General features: G+C 46.5%; 1 non-coding gene across 1 annotated transcript; it reads left to right on the top strand.

The window, feature by feature from the left end:
* The first annotated feature begins 271 nt into the window (after nt 1-271).
* On the top strand, nt 272-353 carry trnas-gcu (transfer RNA serine (anticodon GCU)). The gene has a single exon. It is a non-coding gene; the product is annotated as a tRNA-Ser (tRNA).
* The last annotated feature ends 17,039 nt before the right edge of the window (nt 354-17,392 follow it).

Genomic DNA, 17,392 nt, shown 5'->3' with positions numbered 1-17,392 from the left:
ATGAGAAATTCGGTCATCATGACTTCATCAGTGACCTAATGGTTCAGGTGTCTGAGTGATGTTAATCATGATGTGATGAAATGATTGTATGTTCCAGTCTTTCCGTGGTGGGTTTTCACATTGAGTAGAAACGTGTTGGACATGGTCTGGAAATGTTTCACACCGCTCCATTCCCAACTTCATTTACTTGCAGAAGATATATTTCCATCATTCCACAGCTGGCTGCACAGCCAGAAGCTGTGCTGAAGGTGACAGCTATGTCTTTGCAACTGACAAGGTGGCTGAGAGGTTAAGGCGATGGACTGCTAATCCATTGTGCTTTGCACACGTGGGTTCGAATCCCATCCTTGTCGCTAGTTTATGAGCTGTTTTGTGTATTATTTATGTTGGGTGAGCTTATGTGTTAAGTCAGCCTCGAAACCTGTTCTTGTCAATGTCCAGACAGTGATTCCAGAATTTGTTATACTTTATTAAAATTGAGACAGACAATTGGAATTCTTCACCCAAACTGCACTGGAATGAAGATCAAATAGGGATCACGAAACGGAGCAGGATTTTTCCTCCCCTCCTTCCTTCCATCATTACTTTCTCTGGATTTGCACCAAGTGAAAGACAAATGGGAAAAGCAAATGACGAGGGAGCAGATGCAGAAAATTATCCTTTGGCAAGAAATTTATTTTCAAATCTTCTTGATAGATTAAGTGAGTGAGCAATGCTTTGGCAGATGGAGTTTAAAATGAGGGGTCATCGACTACCGATGATAGATCAGAGTGTTTTTTTGCAAGAGGTGAGATGTTAGAAACGGTTGAGGAGCAGAGACCCGAATACTGAATTAATAAAAGCTCGTGGACTGGTAGAAAATAATGTGAAAAGTGAACAGAATATGAAGATTGGAACTCATGTTGCAGTGATATAAAGCTCTGTGCTCCTGAAGTAAATGTCCAAGCCCAGATTGTGGGGAATCTGTGGAGAGTGATTTGGTTTTTATTCATTCTTGGGTGTGAGTATCGCTGATAAGGCGAGCATTTATTACCCATTCCTATTGCCGTTGAGAAGGTGGTGGAGAGCTGCCTTCTTGAACTGATGCAGTCCATATGGTGCAGGAACACCCACACTGCCGTTGGGGAGGGAGTTCCAGGATTGTGACCCAACAACAGTGAATAAATGGCGATATCGTTCCAAGTCAGGATGGTGAGTGACTTGGAGGGGAACCTGCAGGTAGTGAGTTCCCATGCATCTGCTGCCCTTGTCCTTCGAGGTGGTAGTGGTCACGAGTTTGGAAGGTGCTGTTGAAGGATACTTGGCGAGTTGCTGCAGTGCATATGGAGATGGTACACACTGCAGCCACTGTTTACTGGTTGTGGAGGGATTGAATGTTTAAGGTGGCGGGTTAGGTGCCGATCAAGTGCGCTGCTTTGTCCTGGATGGTGTTGAGCTTCTTGAGTGTTGTTGAGTGGGATGTATTCCATCACACTCCTGACTTGTGCCTTGTAGATGGTGGACAGGATTTGGGGTGTCAGGAGGTGAGATACTTGCTGCAGAATTCGTAATCTCTGACCTGCGCTTATAGCCACAGCATAGATGTGACTGGTCCAGTTACGTTTCTGGTCAAGATATTGATGGTGAGGGATTTAACGATGATAATGCTTCTGAATATCAAAAGGTAGATTTTTTTTCTCTCTCATTGGAGATGTTCACTGCTTGGCACTTGTGTGGCCAGAAGGTTGCTTGCCACTTATCAGCTCAAGCCTGAATGTTGTTCAGGTCTTGCTGCTTGCAGGCACAGACTGCTTCAGTATCTGAAGAGTTGTGAGTCATCATCTAACATTCCCACTTCTGACTTATGTTGAAGAGAAAGTCGTCAATGAAACAGCTGGGATGTTTGGGTCTAGGACACTACCCTGAGAAACTCCTGAGGCAATGTCCTGGGCTGAGATGATTGGCCTCCACGAACCACAACCATCTTGTTTTGTGCGAGGTACGACTCCAGCAAGTGGAGAGTTTTCCCCCTGATTCCCAGTGACTTCAATTTTGCTAGGGATCCTTGATGCCACACTCACTCAAGGGTGGTTCAAGAAGGCAGCCCACCCCACCACCTTCTCAAGGGCAATTAAGGATGGGCAGTAAATGCTGGCCTGGCCAGCAACGCCCACATCGCATGAATGAATGAATAAAAAAGTGAAGTATCCCTTGTGTCATTGTTTTGGGAGAAAATATAACCCTGGTGGAATTGCCCCTCCCAATCACACCTCACTTCATAGAACATAGAAAATGGAGAAAATTTATGGCACAGAATGAGACCATTTAGCAATCGTGTCTGTGCCAGCTGAAAAAGAGCGATCCAGCCCAATCCCACTTTCCAGGTCTTGGGAATGGGATCTGAACAGATCTCAGAGCTCACATTATGTGAATGTTCTGTTGAAGTATTGGTGAGCTGATATACCAGGGGAGATTCACACTGTTAGACACAGTGTGAAATACATTCAAGTATTTATAAAACATTGTAACATGTGAGTAATATTCCCCATTGCTTTCTCAGCACTGATGGATTGTGAAGTGGGAGACAGCCAGAAGTCCCAGTGATCCACACTGACCCTCAGCTGAGAATGAAATGAGATAAAGTTCAATCTTCAGCAGCGAGATGCTGCAGAGAGGTAAGAGTCCTGAATCAAGGAGAGACTTTCTCATACTGCTGTTGAATCTCATTTCAAACACTCCTTGAACTCTCTGCCGAGGAATTCAGAGCTGGAGAATGCCTGGAAAATCAGCCTAAAAAGGAAATAAAAAACACCCACCGTGGGGCTCAAACTCAAAAACTTGAGATTCAGAGTTTCATGCTTTCAACGACTGAGCTCACTAGGCCTGAGACAGTGTCCCCGTCCTGTCTGTTATTGGACAGTGCAGCTGTTGGCTCCATCCCAGGGGCTGAATTTGTTCTGTAAACCATGAACCAGCTTCCTCTCAAATCCCAGGTTTATCAATAAATCCTCTTACAAAATCCCCAAAGTGTGATATATTCCTCTCACTCATCCAGAATAAAAGTTACATCTTTTGCTCTTTTTACCTTCCAAACATTGACTTCTATTTTGCTCAGCATTTATTTCTCTCTCCTTTTTATGTTGTGCATTTCCTAATAAACATTTTATTTCAATTATTTATGAGGGATGAAATGAACAGAAGAGATTTTCTGCAATGGTACCAGGGGTGTGGGACAGAGCGAGTGGTTTGGATCTGGAATACACTGCCTGAGAGTGTGCTGGAGGCAGATTCAATCGTGGCTTTCAAAAGGGAATTGGATAAACACCTGAATAGAGAAAATTTGCAGGGTTACAATGAAAGGGCAGAGGAGTGGAATTAGCTGATTTGCTCTTGCAAAGAGCTGTCATGGACATGATGGACTGAATGGTCTCCTTCTGTACTGTAACCATTTGATTCCTTGATTCTAACTCTGTCAAAGTTGTTCTGAACTTGCTCTGCTCCAAGGAGAACAACCCCAGCTTTTCCAGTGTCTGCACATAACTGAAGTTATGAGGAACCATGGGGAACCCACTGTAAACCTTCCTCCAGACAGAAATACAACTGTTCACCACCACACTGTGACCCAGCTGTTCACAATATATATCAATGATTCGGATGTGGGGACCAAATGTACTATTTCCAAGTTCGCAGATGACACAAAACTAGGTGGGAATGTGTGTTGTGAGGAAGATGCAAAGCGGCTTCAAGGGGATTTGGACAGACTTAGTGAGTGGACAAGAAAGTGGCACATGGAATATAATGTGCAAAGATGTGAGGTTGTCCACTTTGGTAGGAGAAACAGATGTGCAGATCATTTCTTAAATGGTAAGAGATTAGAAAGTGTAGATGGACAAAGGGGCCTGGGTGTCCTTGTCAGTAAGTGACTGAAAGCTAACATGCAGGTGCAGCAAGCAATTAGGAAGGCGAATGACATGTTAGACTCTATCGCAAGAGGATTTGAGTATAGGAGTAGTGAAGTCTTGCTTCAATTGTATATAACCTTGGTTGGACTGCACTTTGGAATACTGTGTGCAGTTTTGGTCCCCTTACCTTTGGAAGGATATCATTGCCATAGAGGGAGTACAACGAAGGTTCACCAGACTTGTTCCCGGGGTGGCGGGACTGTCCTATGAAGAGATTTTGGGGAAACTGGGACTGTATTCTCTAGAGTTTCGAAGAATGAGAGGTGATCTCATTGAAACTTACCATATATTTAAAGGGATAGACAGGTAGATGAAGCTATTTCCTCCGGTTGAGGAATCTAGAACCAGGGGACACAATTTCAACATAAGGGGAAAGCCACTTAGGACAGAGACGAGGAGAAATTTCTTTACTCAGAGGGTTGTGAATCTTTGGAATTCTCTACCCCAGAGGGCTGTGGAAGCTCAGTCATTGAGTATGTTTAAAGCAGAGATTGACAGATTTCTAAATGCAAATGACATAGGGGATATGGAGATAGTGTGGGAAAAAGGCATTGAAGTGGATGATCAGTCATCATCATATTGAATGGCGGGGTTGGCTCGACGGGCTGAATGGCCTACTCCTGCTCCTATGTTCCTATCAGTCTGCTAATTTCATATCCATGCTGTCATTGTCCCTTTTATTACATGGGCTTCAGTTTTACTGGCAGTCTAGTATGTGACATCATCAAGAAGGTTTTCAATAAGTTAAATAAGGAGAAATTGTTTCCAGTGGCAAAAGGGTCAGTAACCAGAGGATGTATTTATCAGGTGATTGAGAAAAGAACCAGAGGCGAAATGAGGTCGGGATTTATACGGTGATGTGTTGTGATTTGGAATGCACTGTCTGATCAGGACTTGAAAGCAGATTCAGTAGTAACTTTGAAAAGCAATAGGGATAAATACTGGAAGGAAAATGTACAGATTACAGGAAAAAGCTGAGCATCAGAACTAATTGGATAACACAACCAAAGAGACAGCATTGACACAATGGACCAAATGGTCTCCTTCTTTGTGTATCATTCTATGGTTTTATGAACATAATGTTGGTACAATTGCTGAGTTGGAAGTGAAGTGAACCCAGATTCCGGGTATTCTAAACACCAGACCCAAACCAACTGAAACAAAAACAAGAAATGCTGGATTCACTCAGCAGGTCTGGCAGCATCTGTGGAAAGAGAAGCAGAGTTAACGTTTCGGGTCAGTGACCCTTCTTCGGAACTGACTGAACAAGCCTGTTGTTTAATCTCTGTTTTTCACACCAGCTTCTCCTCGCTCTTTCTGTGTTTCCTGCCTGGTCTGTTCCTCTGACCTTCATTCCTGACACTCTATTGAGAATGGCCAACTCACTGCGCCTCTCACTCCCACCGTCACTCCACCCCTTCACCCACTTCCAAACCTCTCTGTTCAACAGTACCTCACATCTGCTCCTCTGCTCCATTAATATAACAGGAAAACATTTTCAAACAGACATTTCCAGACAGTGAACGTTCCAGTAAGACAAGGTAAAGAGCAGATTCATTCACTTTCAACACAGAGAGAGCAGCTCTCCCTGTTCAGTCTAAGGAGCAGCTGTAGTTTCACTCCCTTTAGTCTTAGAGACATGGGCCAGAATTTTAAGGGACCGTTGGAGATGGGAATGGATGCTGGGGAGGGGGAGGGGGGGTGTATAAAATAGGGATGGAAGACGTCGGACCGGATATTTCTGTCGGCGGCTGACATGGAGGGCAGACTTCGCACATCCACACGGCAAGAAGGCATTTAAAGTATTTATGAGTCCAATTGTCAGCAATTTTATTCACTGGATCCAATTGAATTAATAGCACACGGGAACCCTGGGGCTTCAGAGCCTCGCCTGGTTAAAGGAGGTGACTGGGAGGTGGGAGCTGAGTGTTGGCTTCACTGGGAAGCTGTCGGGTGAGGCAGCGTAACTTGGCAGCAAGGGTGGAGGGGGAAAGGGCATCGGGAAACACTGTCAGGAGTGGGGGCCAATGTGCCAGCTCTGCAGGGTGAGCCACACCAGGGTGTTATTGGGGCAGTGCCACCTCATTGAGGGTGACAAATGAGGTAAATGTGGCTGGGTGTTGTTTACTGTGAAGGCCTTGCACTCAGGGAGGGGCAACCTGTCATGGGCCTCATTCACCCTGGATTCGAGGCTCCCATTGAAGAGGAGGAGGAGTAGAGAGGGAGGGAGGGAGGCGCAGGCACCAGCAGAGACACCACAGCAGCTTGGGGGCCCACAGGAGGGCCAGCCTCGAACAGGAGGCAGGAGAAGGAGGCAGAGGAACACGTCAGCCGAGGTTCAACTACCTGCAGATGTCCGAGTGACAGTGTCTCCACAGACTGCACCTCTCCACGGAGGTTGTCACTGATCTCTCTGCCATGATGCAGCTGTGCCCCATGGGACTTGGTGGGCACCTGATGCCAGTGTCACTGAAGGTCACCGTGCCACTGAACTTCTCCACCAGCAGATCATTGCGGGGATCCACTGGCGATATGTGTGGAATCTCACAGTCTATGGTGAATCAGTGCATCAAGGAGGTCACCAATGTCCTGTTCAGGAGGGCCGGTGACTATGTGCACATCGATCCAAACAGTCACGCTGAGAGGGCTATAGGATTCGGGGCCATCGCTGGATTCCCCCAGGTGTAGGGTGTCATCGACTGCACCCATGTGACCATCAAGGCTCCTGCAGACCAGCCAGCAGCCTTCAACAGGAAGGGCTTCCACTTGCTCAGTGTGTAACTGGTCTGTGACCATCACAAATGGATCCTACAGGTGTGTGCACAAATCCCGGGAAGCAGCCACAACGCCTGCATACCAAGGCACTCCCAGGTGCCAGAACCTTTCCGTGGCCCCATGCGCTTTCTGAGATGGATCCTTGGAGACAAGGGCAACCCAGTGAGAACATGAGTACTGACGCCTGTGAGGAACCCACACAACGATTCAGAGGAGAGGTACAACACCTGCTGCGGGTCAACCCGAGCGACCATCAAAGAGGCCATTGGTCTCCTGAAGATGAGATTCAGGCACTTAGATTGTTCCTGTGGAGCCCTTCAGTATGTCCCAGCGAGGGTCTCCCGTATCATGGTGGCTTGCTGTGCTCTGCACAATCTGGCATGACAGAGGGGTGAGGTGTTGACTCGTGTGGATATCATGGAGTGTGATGTCTCCTCTGATGATGAGGATGTGGAGGAGGATGCTGCCCAAGCAGTGCCAGATGAAGGACCTCAGGCACAGCAGGAAAGCCTCCATGAGATACACACAAGGGAGACACGAGACACCCTTATACATTCACGTTTCCTTTGAGCCTTACCACCTTCTGGAACCACAGCAATAAAGTCTTAGCTTTAAACAGCCCTGTTGTCACCTCCTTCCTTCTACACTACAGCGCCCAGGTACACATCGCACAGTGACAAGGCCGAAGCTTTGTGAACTCAGGGCTTGGTCCCTCACTTCCAGCCCCTTGGGAGGAAGGGTTGAAATGAAGTCCCAAATGGCATCAACAACAGGAAGGAGACATAGTGAGAGAACATCATTTCTTTATTCTGTGTGACACCAAACACAACCCTATCCATCTGGAATGTACATTCACCCGTGAACCCCTCAGTGAATCTAGGTGCTCTTCTTAAATCTATTCCGGGTGTTCCTACCTGCTACTCCCCCTGCTCTGTCAGCTGAGGTGGAGACAGGCTGCTGACCTTGCTGCTCCATGGCTTGGGATGACATTGGCGGCCGTCCTCTGCTGCCTGAGGCCTGGAGGGCCCTGGCACACTGAGGGCCTCCTGCACAGGTACAGGGACCCCCTCTGTCATCGAGGATGATGGAGGTGCTGGCATCACTGGTGTCACTGGCAGAGGGACTTTGGAATTACCGTCCACACCAGGAGCACCCTGAGAGGAGACCCCAGATGTAGCAGCCAGCTGCTCCTCCCCCTTATAAGACACACTTGTACCTCCCTGCTGACCTGAGAGGGACGTGGACCAAGTGGAGAGTTCAGGTGCCTCGTCCCCCCTCTCACCTTGTCACCACTGGATGGAGCTCCTGGACAAAGTGATGGAGTGCAGGTCTGCGCACATCTCCGGCAGCCACTGATTGATCGGCTGGATCTGGTTCTCCATGAGAGTCACCAATCTCTCAATGGAGGAAGCCAGACACACCCCCATCAGAGACAGTGCAGCACCCAAGGCCTGGATGGACTCCTCCATCGTCCGTGCTTGGGTACACATAGCCTCTGGCAACTCTGCCAGATGTTGCCTGACCTCTCACTGCAGCTGCAGCCTTTCCCGTGTTGCTGGTGACACAAGAGGCACGTCATCAGCCTAGGGCACAGCATGGGCCTGGCCTCCCACAAACCACCAACTCCCAGTGGCCTCGGCTGTCACAGCCTCCGCCAGCTGCCCGGGCCTGTCTGTGATGTGCTCACCAGTTTGTATGCCAGAATCTAACCGCGAACGGATACCCACCAACGTGAGAGTTTCTGTGCTGGTGGAGGGCGCAGGGGAATGAGGTGATGGTGCACCCTCTGAGGCTCCCTCCTCCTCCTCAGACATGTCCGGCTGTCCCCCAGTCTCTCCAGCTCTTTGCTTTTGTCGTTCATCCGGGCCTTCATGAGAAAACAGGGACATTGAAGGGTTAGGGTCTTCCCATCATGACATTCCAACCACCCCTAACGTGCAGCTCCATTGATGCAGTGGTGAACAGATGAGCAGTGTGGCTCCTTTGCAGCAGATGCTCCCTTGTGCCCCAGGAGATGTTCACTCACTCTCTTGGGTAGGTGTCCCTGTCTCTCCATCAGCTATGGAGCAGCTGCTTTGCTGCCCTGCCTGTTCCATGGCCTCCTCCTCCATCGGGATGAGGACATGGAGATAAGGCATCCACCGCCGGTCTTGACACGCTCTTTCCAATTGTGGGATGTCTTCTCCTGCAGACACAATGATGAACAAAGTTAGTCTCCCAGCGGGGACAAGCCCAACATCTCTGATGGTGATAGTCCAGCAGTCCATGATGGGGACACACGTATTCCTCCTGCATGTGGCCCCTCTCGAGGGACTGTGTGAGTTTATACAATGACTGACGTGCACCTCTCACCGAGATGCAGCCAAGCCTCAGGCAGCATGTCCTGCTGCCCTTCCCCAATACACATGACTGGGTGGTCACTCCCTTTCCACCAAACACTCCCTCTCACTCTGCCACATGCAATGTCCAAAGGGTCCAAAGTGTTTTGAGTTTTCGCCTGAGCAGCCTGGATCCGGTCATTGACCCACTTCCTGTACTGGATCCATGTTCTGGGGGTGACCCCACGTCTGCTGACCTCACCGACTATCTTCAGCCAGATTTGCTTGGTCAGGTGGACAGGTCTCCACCTCCCATCCCTGGGGAAGAGGATCTTCCACCTTTCTCTTGCCACCTGGAGGAGAACCTGCAGGGAGGCATCGCTAAACCGTGGGACCATGGTCACTGCAGGCTCGCATTCAGCTCCTTACTCAGCAGGCAGCAGAGGCAGCAGAACGGGTCCTGGGGCATCAGAGGCAGCAGAACGGGTCCTGGGGCATCAGAGGCAGCAGAACGGGTCCTGGGGCATCAGAGGCAGCAGAACGTGTCCTGGGACAGCAGAGGCAGCAGAACGAGTTCTGGGGCAGCAGTGACAGCAGAACGGGTCCTGGGGCAGCAGAGACAGCAGAACGGATCCTGGGGCAGCAGAGGCAGCAGAACGGGTCCTGGGGCATCAGAGGGCTCTCAGGAAGCCACTCCTTTAAACCAGGCAGCAGTGAATGCAGGGTTGGCAGCCCTTTAAATATGGTGTCAGCACCTGCCGTTGTGTCAGATGTCGGTGCCATCGGTGCCTTGTTCCCTGCCTCAGGTCCTTGTTTACATGGGCCCCACGCCTCCCCTTCATTAATTGGTCGGCTGCTCCGTGATCGGGGTCGGTCGGCCACATTTCACTCGTGTGGTGACGACACCCGCTTCCGGTGTCTCTGCCGAGAGCCGCACCGTTAGTTTAAAATTCAGCCCATGGGGCCAAGAGTGGAAAATCTCCCCTCTGATTCTCTCTACTTAAAATGAAGGAGACACCAAATTAAAACTGATGAAACCAGGGATTGTATCCTGGTTCTTCAATCTAGTGTTCTCCCAACTGAGCTATTCCATCCTCACTGTGAACTCATCTTCATTGGAGACAAATATAACTCCAGGTGGAATTTCCCCACCCGTTCATTCCTCACTTCAGGGGAATGGGACCCGACCAGATCGCGGAACTCAGATTATGTTAATGTTCTGCTCTTGATATCTTAATATTATCTTGCGTTTGAGCCACTTTTAATCAGGTTCACAAACAAATTCTTCCATCATCCCTTCTCCCACATTCTCTCTCTCTCATTCATTCTTTATTCCTCACAATCAAGAAAGGGTTAGGAATCAGAGCTCACCCCCAAACCCTCTGCACACAGACCTCTGTCTGTTACCCTGTTTGATCCAAGATCCAAGAGACCAGTCATTAAATTGCACTCTATAAACACAGAAAGCTGCCTCACAGTGTTGGACACAGAGTTAAATACACTGAAGTCTTTTGAAAAAAGTTCATCTTATGGGTTGTATAATGATGGAAATATACCTTCTGTAAGTAAATGAAATAGGGAATGGAGCGGTGTGAAACATTTCCAGACCATGTCCAACACGTTTCCACTCAGTGTGAAAACCCAACACGGAAAGAGTGGAACATGCAATCATTTGATCACATCATGATTAACATCACTCAGATGCCTGAACCATGAGGTCACTGCAGCTGGCTGCACAGCCAGGAGCTGTGCTGAAGGTGACAGCCATGATTGTGCATCTGACAAGGTGGCTGCAAGGTTAAGGTGATGGACTGCTAATGCATTGTGTTCTTCATGTATGGGTTCGAATCCCATCCTTGTTGTTAGTTTGTGAGCTGTATAGTTCCTTTATTTCTAATGGGGGACTTTTTGCATAAAGTCAGACTGGAAACCTGTTCTTGTCAATTTCCAGACGGTGTTTCCAGAATTGTTTATATATTATTAAAATTGAGACAGACAATTGGGATTCTTCACCCAAATTGGACTGGAATGAAGATCAAATTGGGATCACAAAACGGAGCAAGATTTTCCCTCCCTCCCTTCCTTCCATCTTTATATTCTCTGGATTTACACCAAGTGAAAGACTAATGGGAAAAGCAAACGGCGAGGGAGCAGAAGCAGAATATTATCCTTTGGCAAGAAATTTATTTTCAAATCTTCTTGATAGATTAAGTGAGTGAGCAATGCTTTGACAGATGGAGTTTAAAATGTGGGGTCATGTAATACTGAAGAAAGATAGATCAGAGTGTTTTTTTGTAAGAGGTGAGATGTTAGAAACTGTGGAGGAGCCGAGACCCGAATACAGAATTACTAGAAGCTAGTGGACTGGGAGAAAATAATGTGAAAAGCGAACGGAATATGAAGTTTGGAACTCATGTTGCAGTTATATAAAGCTCTGTGCTCCTGAAGCGAATGTCCAAGCCCAGATTGTGGGGAATCTGTGGAGAGTGATTTGTTTTTTATTCATTCTTGGATGTGAGTATCGCTGATAAGGTGAGCATTTATTACCCATCCCTAATTGCCCTTGAGAATGTAGTGGTGAGCTGCCGTCTTGAACTGCTGCAGTCCATGTGGTGCAGGAACACCCACACCGCCGTTGGGGAGGGAGTTCGAGGATTGTGACCCAACAACAGTGAAGAAATGGCGATATAGTTCCAAGTCAGGATGGTGAGTGACTTGGAGGGGAACCTGCAGATGGCGAGTTCCCATGCATCTGCTGCCCTTGTCCTTCGAGGTGGTAGAGGTCACGGGTTTGAAAGGTGCTGTTGAAGGATACATGGCGAGTTACTGCAGTGCATATAGAGATGGTACACACTGCAGACTCTGTGTACTGGTGGTGGAGAGAGTGAATGTTTAAGGTGGTGGGTTAGGTGGCGATTAAGTGGGCTGCTTTGTCCTGGATGGTATTGAGCTTCTTGAGTGTTGTTGAGTGGGATGTATTCCATCACACTCCTGACTTGTGCCTTGTAGATGGTGGACAGGTTTTGGTGTATCAGGAGGTGAGATACTTAGTTTAGTTTAGAGATACAGCACTGAAACAGGCCCTTCGGCCCACCGAGTCTGTGCCGACCATCAACCACCCATTTATATTAATCCTACACTAATCCCATATTCCTACCACATCCCCACCTGTCCCTATATTTCCCTACCACCTACCTATACTATCGGACAATTTATAATGGCCAATTTACCTACCAACCTGCAAGTCTTTTGGCTTGTGGGAGGAAACCGGAGCACCTGGAGAAAACCCACACAGACACAGGGAGAACTTGCAAACTCCACACAGGCAGTACCCAGAATTGAACCCGGGTTGCTGGAGCTGTGAGGCTGCGGTGCTCACCACTGCGCCACTGTGCCGCCCCCAGAATTCCTAAGTTTTCCCACTTGCTGCAGAATTCCTAATCTCTGACCTGCGCTTTTAGCCGCAGCATAGATCTGACTGGTCCCGTTTAGTTTCTGGTCAATGGTAACCCCCAACATATTGATGGTGGGGGATTCAGCGATGATAATGCTCTGAATATCAAAAGGTAGATTTTTTTCTCTCTCTCATTGGAGATGTTCACTGCTTGGCACTTGTGTGGCCAGAAGGTTGCTTGTCACTTATCAGCTCAAGCCTGAATATTGTTCAGGTCTTGCTGCTTGTAGGCACAGACTGCTTCAACTGAGGAGTTGTGAATCATCACCTAACATTCCCACTTCTGACTTATTTTGAAGGGAAAGTCGTCAATGAAACAGCTGAGGATGTTTGGGTCTACGACACTACCCTGAGAAACTACTGAAGCAATGTCCTGGGCTGAGATGATTGGCCTCCACGAACCACAACCATCTTGTTTTGTGTGAGGTACAACTCCAGCAAGTGGAGAGTTTTCCCCCTGATTCCCATTGACTTCAATTTTGCTAGGGATCCTTGATGCCACACTCACTCAAGGGCAATCACTCTCACCTCTCCTCTGGAATTCCACTCTTTCATCTCTGTTTGGACCAAGCTGCAATGAGATCATAACAACATAAGATCAGAACAACTAGTAGCAGGAGTAGGCCATTTGGCCCCTCGAGCTTGCTCCGCCATTCAATAGGATCATGGCTGACCTGATCATGACCTCAACCCCACTTTCTTGCCTGCGCACATAACCCTTGGCTCTCTTGTAGATAAAAATCGTGAAGACATTCAATGACCCAGCCTCCACTGCTCTCTGCGGTAGAGAATTCCAAAGATTAATGACCCTCTGAGAGAAGAAATTCCTTCTTAAATGAAAAACCCCTAAATCTGAAACTGTGTCCCCTAGTTCTAGATTCCACCACAAGAGGAAACATCCTCTCAGCATCTACCCTGTCAAGCCCCCTCAGAATTTTATATGTCTCAATACGTTCACCTTTCATTTTTCTCAACTCCAATGAGTATCGGTCCAACCTGCTCAACTTTCCTCATAAGACAACACCTTCAGCACAGGAATCAATCCAATGAACCTTCTCTCAACTGCCTCCAATGCAAGTATATCCCTCCTTAAATAAGGAGACCAAAACTGTACACAGTACTCTAGGTGTGGTTTCACCAGCACCATGTACATTTGTAGCAAGACTTCTCTACTTTTATACTCCATCCCCCTTGCAATAAAGGGTAACATTCCATTTGCCTTCCTAATTATTTGCTGTACCTGCATGGTAACTTTTTGTGATTCATGCACGAGGACACCCAGATCCTTCTACACCGCAGCATTCTGTAATCTCTCACAATTTAAATAATATTTTCCTTTTCTATTCTTCCTACCAAAGTGGATAACCTCACATTTTCCCACATTCTCCTCTATCTGCCAAATTATTTCCTGGAGCTGAGAGACCCTGGCAGAACCTAAATTGAGCATCGATGATCAGATTATTGCTAAGTGTGTGGTGCTTGATAGCACTGTTGGTGACATCTTCCATCACTTTGCTGATGATTGATAGTAGACTGATGGGGCAGCAAGTAGATGCCTGTGTTCTCGCTCTACTGGAACAGCTTGGCTGAGGGCGCAGCGAGTTCTGGAGCACAAGTCTTCAGTACTAGAGCCGGAATGATGTTCGGGCCCATAGTCTTTGCTGTATCGAGTGCCTGCAGCTGTTTCTTGCCATTATGTGGAGTGAAGCAAATTGGCTGAAAACTGGAAGCTGTGATGCTGGGGAACTCAAGAGGCCAAGTTGAATCATCCACTGAGCAATTTCTGACTGAAGATGGTTTCAAATGCTTCAGCTTTATCTTTTGCACTGACGTGCTCGGCTCCACCAACATTGAGGATAGGGATGTTTTTGGAGCCTCCTCATCTGGTTCGTTATTTAATTGTCGACCACCATTCATGACTGGATACCTAGTTTCTCAGGGCAGTGTCCTAGGCCCAAACATCCTCAGCTGTTTCATTGATGGCTTTCTCTTCAACATAAGTGAGAAGTGGGAATGTTCGCTGATGATTCACAACTCCTCCGATACTGAAGCAGTCTGTGCCTGCAAGCAGCAAGACCTGAACAACATTCAGGCTTGAGCTGATAAGTGACAAGCAACATTCTTTGATCTGATCCTGAGGGAGATATCCATGCGTGGAGCGGCGGGATGTATGGAGAGTGATTCTGAAGAGGGTGTCTGAGCCTGTAGGGCAGAATCTGTGGAGAGTGGTCCTCAAAGGATGTCCGTGTCTGGAGATTTAGGATCTCTGAAGAGGGTCTCCAAGCCCGTAGTGCTGGGATCTTTGGAGAGTGATCCTGAAGTGGGTGTCCGAACCTGGAATGGCGGGATCTGTGGAGAGTGATCCTGAAGTGGGTGTCCGAGCCTGGAGTGGCGGGATCTGTGGAGAGTGATCCTGACGAGTGTGTGTAAACCTGGAATGGAAGCTTTCTGTGGAGGTACAGGAAGAGGCCATTCATTCCCAGTATTTTATAAAGGTTTAGCATAACTTATTTGTTTTTACTCTATGCCTCTATTAATAAAGCCAAGTGTCCTGTTTGCTCTAAGCAACCTTTTCAATCCTTCTAACATTGGTGTCCATTGTCTCTCTGCTCCTGCACCCAGTTTAGAATTGTAACCTTTCATTTATATGGCATTCTTCCTTCCAAATTGTATCACTTCACACTTCTCTGTGTAAAATTTCATCTGTTATGTGAAAGCCCATTTTACCATTTTTTTTTAAGTTCCCCTGAAGTGTGTTATGATCACTGGCATAGGACAAAATTCCTGAGCATTCTTTGATGCTATCTCCATAGACAGAGCAATCTTTTACGCGAGCTCAAATGTAGGATTTTGTGTGTTTAGTATCTTATTTCACCCACCAATATAAGCACAAATATGTCACGTAAATCTTGTTCACTGCAGTCCCTGCTGCTGTTTGCTGCCTATATTTAAAGACTTTTATCTCAACCTCGACACCATGTTCTCTAATATATTCAGGGGGCATCAGCAGAGAAAATGTTCAACAAGCATGGCAAGTGCAAGGAAATGTTTATTTATGTCATTATGTCATGAACATAATATACAAATGTTTACATGTGTGAATCATCAAGATGTGTCTTCATAAATGGAACCCCGTCACAATAAACACTGTCACCTTTCAATGTTTAGCGGACAGGTTTGACGGCCTGATGTGTGTGATTCCCATATTAATGTGTTTGTACAAAGTTCGGGGAAAGATGGAGATATGAATAATTTACAGGGAAATCTTTTAAACATATTACCACATCTCTCACTCACAAAGATCTGCAAACACATGGATTCCAAAAGAACCTGAGTACAAAATCACCTAAAATAAACACTGCCAGAGAGACTTGCAATAACCTGTAGCTCAGGGAAAGTACATGATGTTATGGAAGGGATTCTGTTTCTTTTGTTAAAATATTTTTTGAAGAAGTCATAATCAAACTGAATAAGTGTAGGACCAGTTCTTTTTCAAGAGGGCACCAAAAGAACCAATTTGGCAACTATGTTTACTGGTTGTCACATGATTCAAGTTAAGTATAGAACAGAAACCCTGGTAACAGGGAGAAATGTGGACAGAGAAGTCAGTCATGCCCCTTGATTGGACAAGCTTGGCAGCAGCAGCGCAAACCTAAGACGGCAGAAAACTCACAACCTTTGGTTGTAGCAGTCAGTGTGTTTTACCTGCTGGAGTGAGCAGCTGATAAAGTTAGCCTGAAGAATCGTCAAGGAAGGAGAGAAGACCACAACCCAGTTTGTTTTCCAGAAAATCTTTAAAAGACCCTGAGAAGTCCACTGAGTTAATTCATCTTGTCGCATGTCTTTGAAGAAGGCCTGCTAAAATTAATTCTCAATGCCTTCTGAAAAGAACTGTTCTAAAATACCCAAGTGACCTGTCTACGTATACTCGGAAGTTAGACTGTATTCCAGTTTTGGAGCAACATATCTCATCTGATGATTTCTTCAAAAATGAGCAAATAAACAGCCCAAGAGGTTTTTTTTGTCTGAAACAGAGTGCTGAATTTTTTTTAAAATCCCTTTTATTTTTTCAGCTATTTTTCAGTGTGTGTGTGTGTGTGTGCATGTGGCTCGAAGATAAAAAAAAGGACTTTAAAAGTTGGTAAAGGTGAAAAAGGAACTTTTAAAATTTCCACCTGTGTGTTTATGCTTTACTTCATGACTAGTTAAAACTTGTTCGACAATAAATGGATAATTTTGTTGTTCATTAAAGAAACCTGGTCAGTGTCTTCTATTCTGGGAAAAATAGAGTACATGATTGACTGTATCAGTATATGGGAAAAGTTCACATAGATGTTGTGACCTGTGGAGAAGTGGGATGAGAATAAAGAGTGCCCTCCTCTGCCCTTAGTTGTCACAGCATTTGTGATCTGGCTCAGTAGCTTAATTGGTTCGAGTGTTTGTCTTATAATCAGAAAATCTTGGATTCATATCCTTGCTTCAAAAGTTTAGCTATCAATCATTTACATCCATTTTCTTGTGAACTTTAACTTTTCTTATGAATTTCATTCACAAAAGAAAACAGCTCAGTGGTTGCCTTTGTGAAGGATGTGAGTTTGAAATGGCTGTTCCTGCTCGTACAGATGTCCAGTGCTAATATTACAACGGCAACTCAATCCCCTACAATTTCTTTGAGAGCAATGTGTTTGCAGTTGCATTTAACCTGGAAAACAGCTCAACAGTAATCTCACTGAAGGAAAGTGTGACCGTGTTGTATGTTTCAGAGTGTTTGTGCCGTTTTGTGTCTCTTTTAACCAAGACTATAACACGACGCAAAGGGGAGGGTTGATCCGAGGTTTAGAATATATTATCATTCAGGAGCAAGAAAAACCAAAAGGAACAAAATAAGAAAACCCCGTCTCCAG

The sequence above is a fragment of the Heterodontus francisci genome, chromosome 35 (assembly GCF_036365525.1).
Source record: "Heterodontus francisci isolate sHetFra1 chromosome 35, sHetFra1.hap1, whole genome shotgun sequence".
Lineage (NCBI taxonomy): Eukaryota > Metazoa > Chordata > Chondrichthyes > Heterodontiformes > Heterodontidae > Heterodontus > Heterodontus francisci.
The sequence above is the reverse complement of the archived record's forward strand: the minus strand, read 5'-3'. Positions and strand labels throughout refer to the sequence as shown.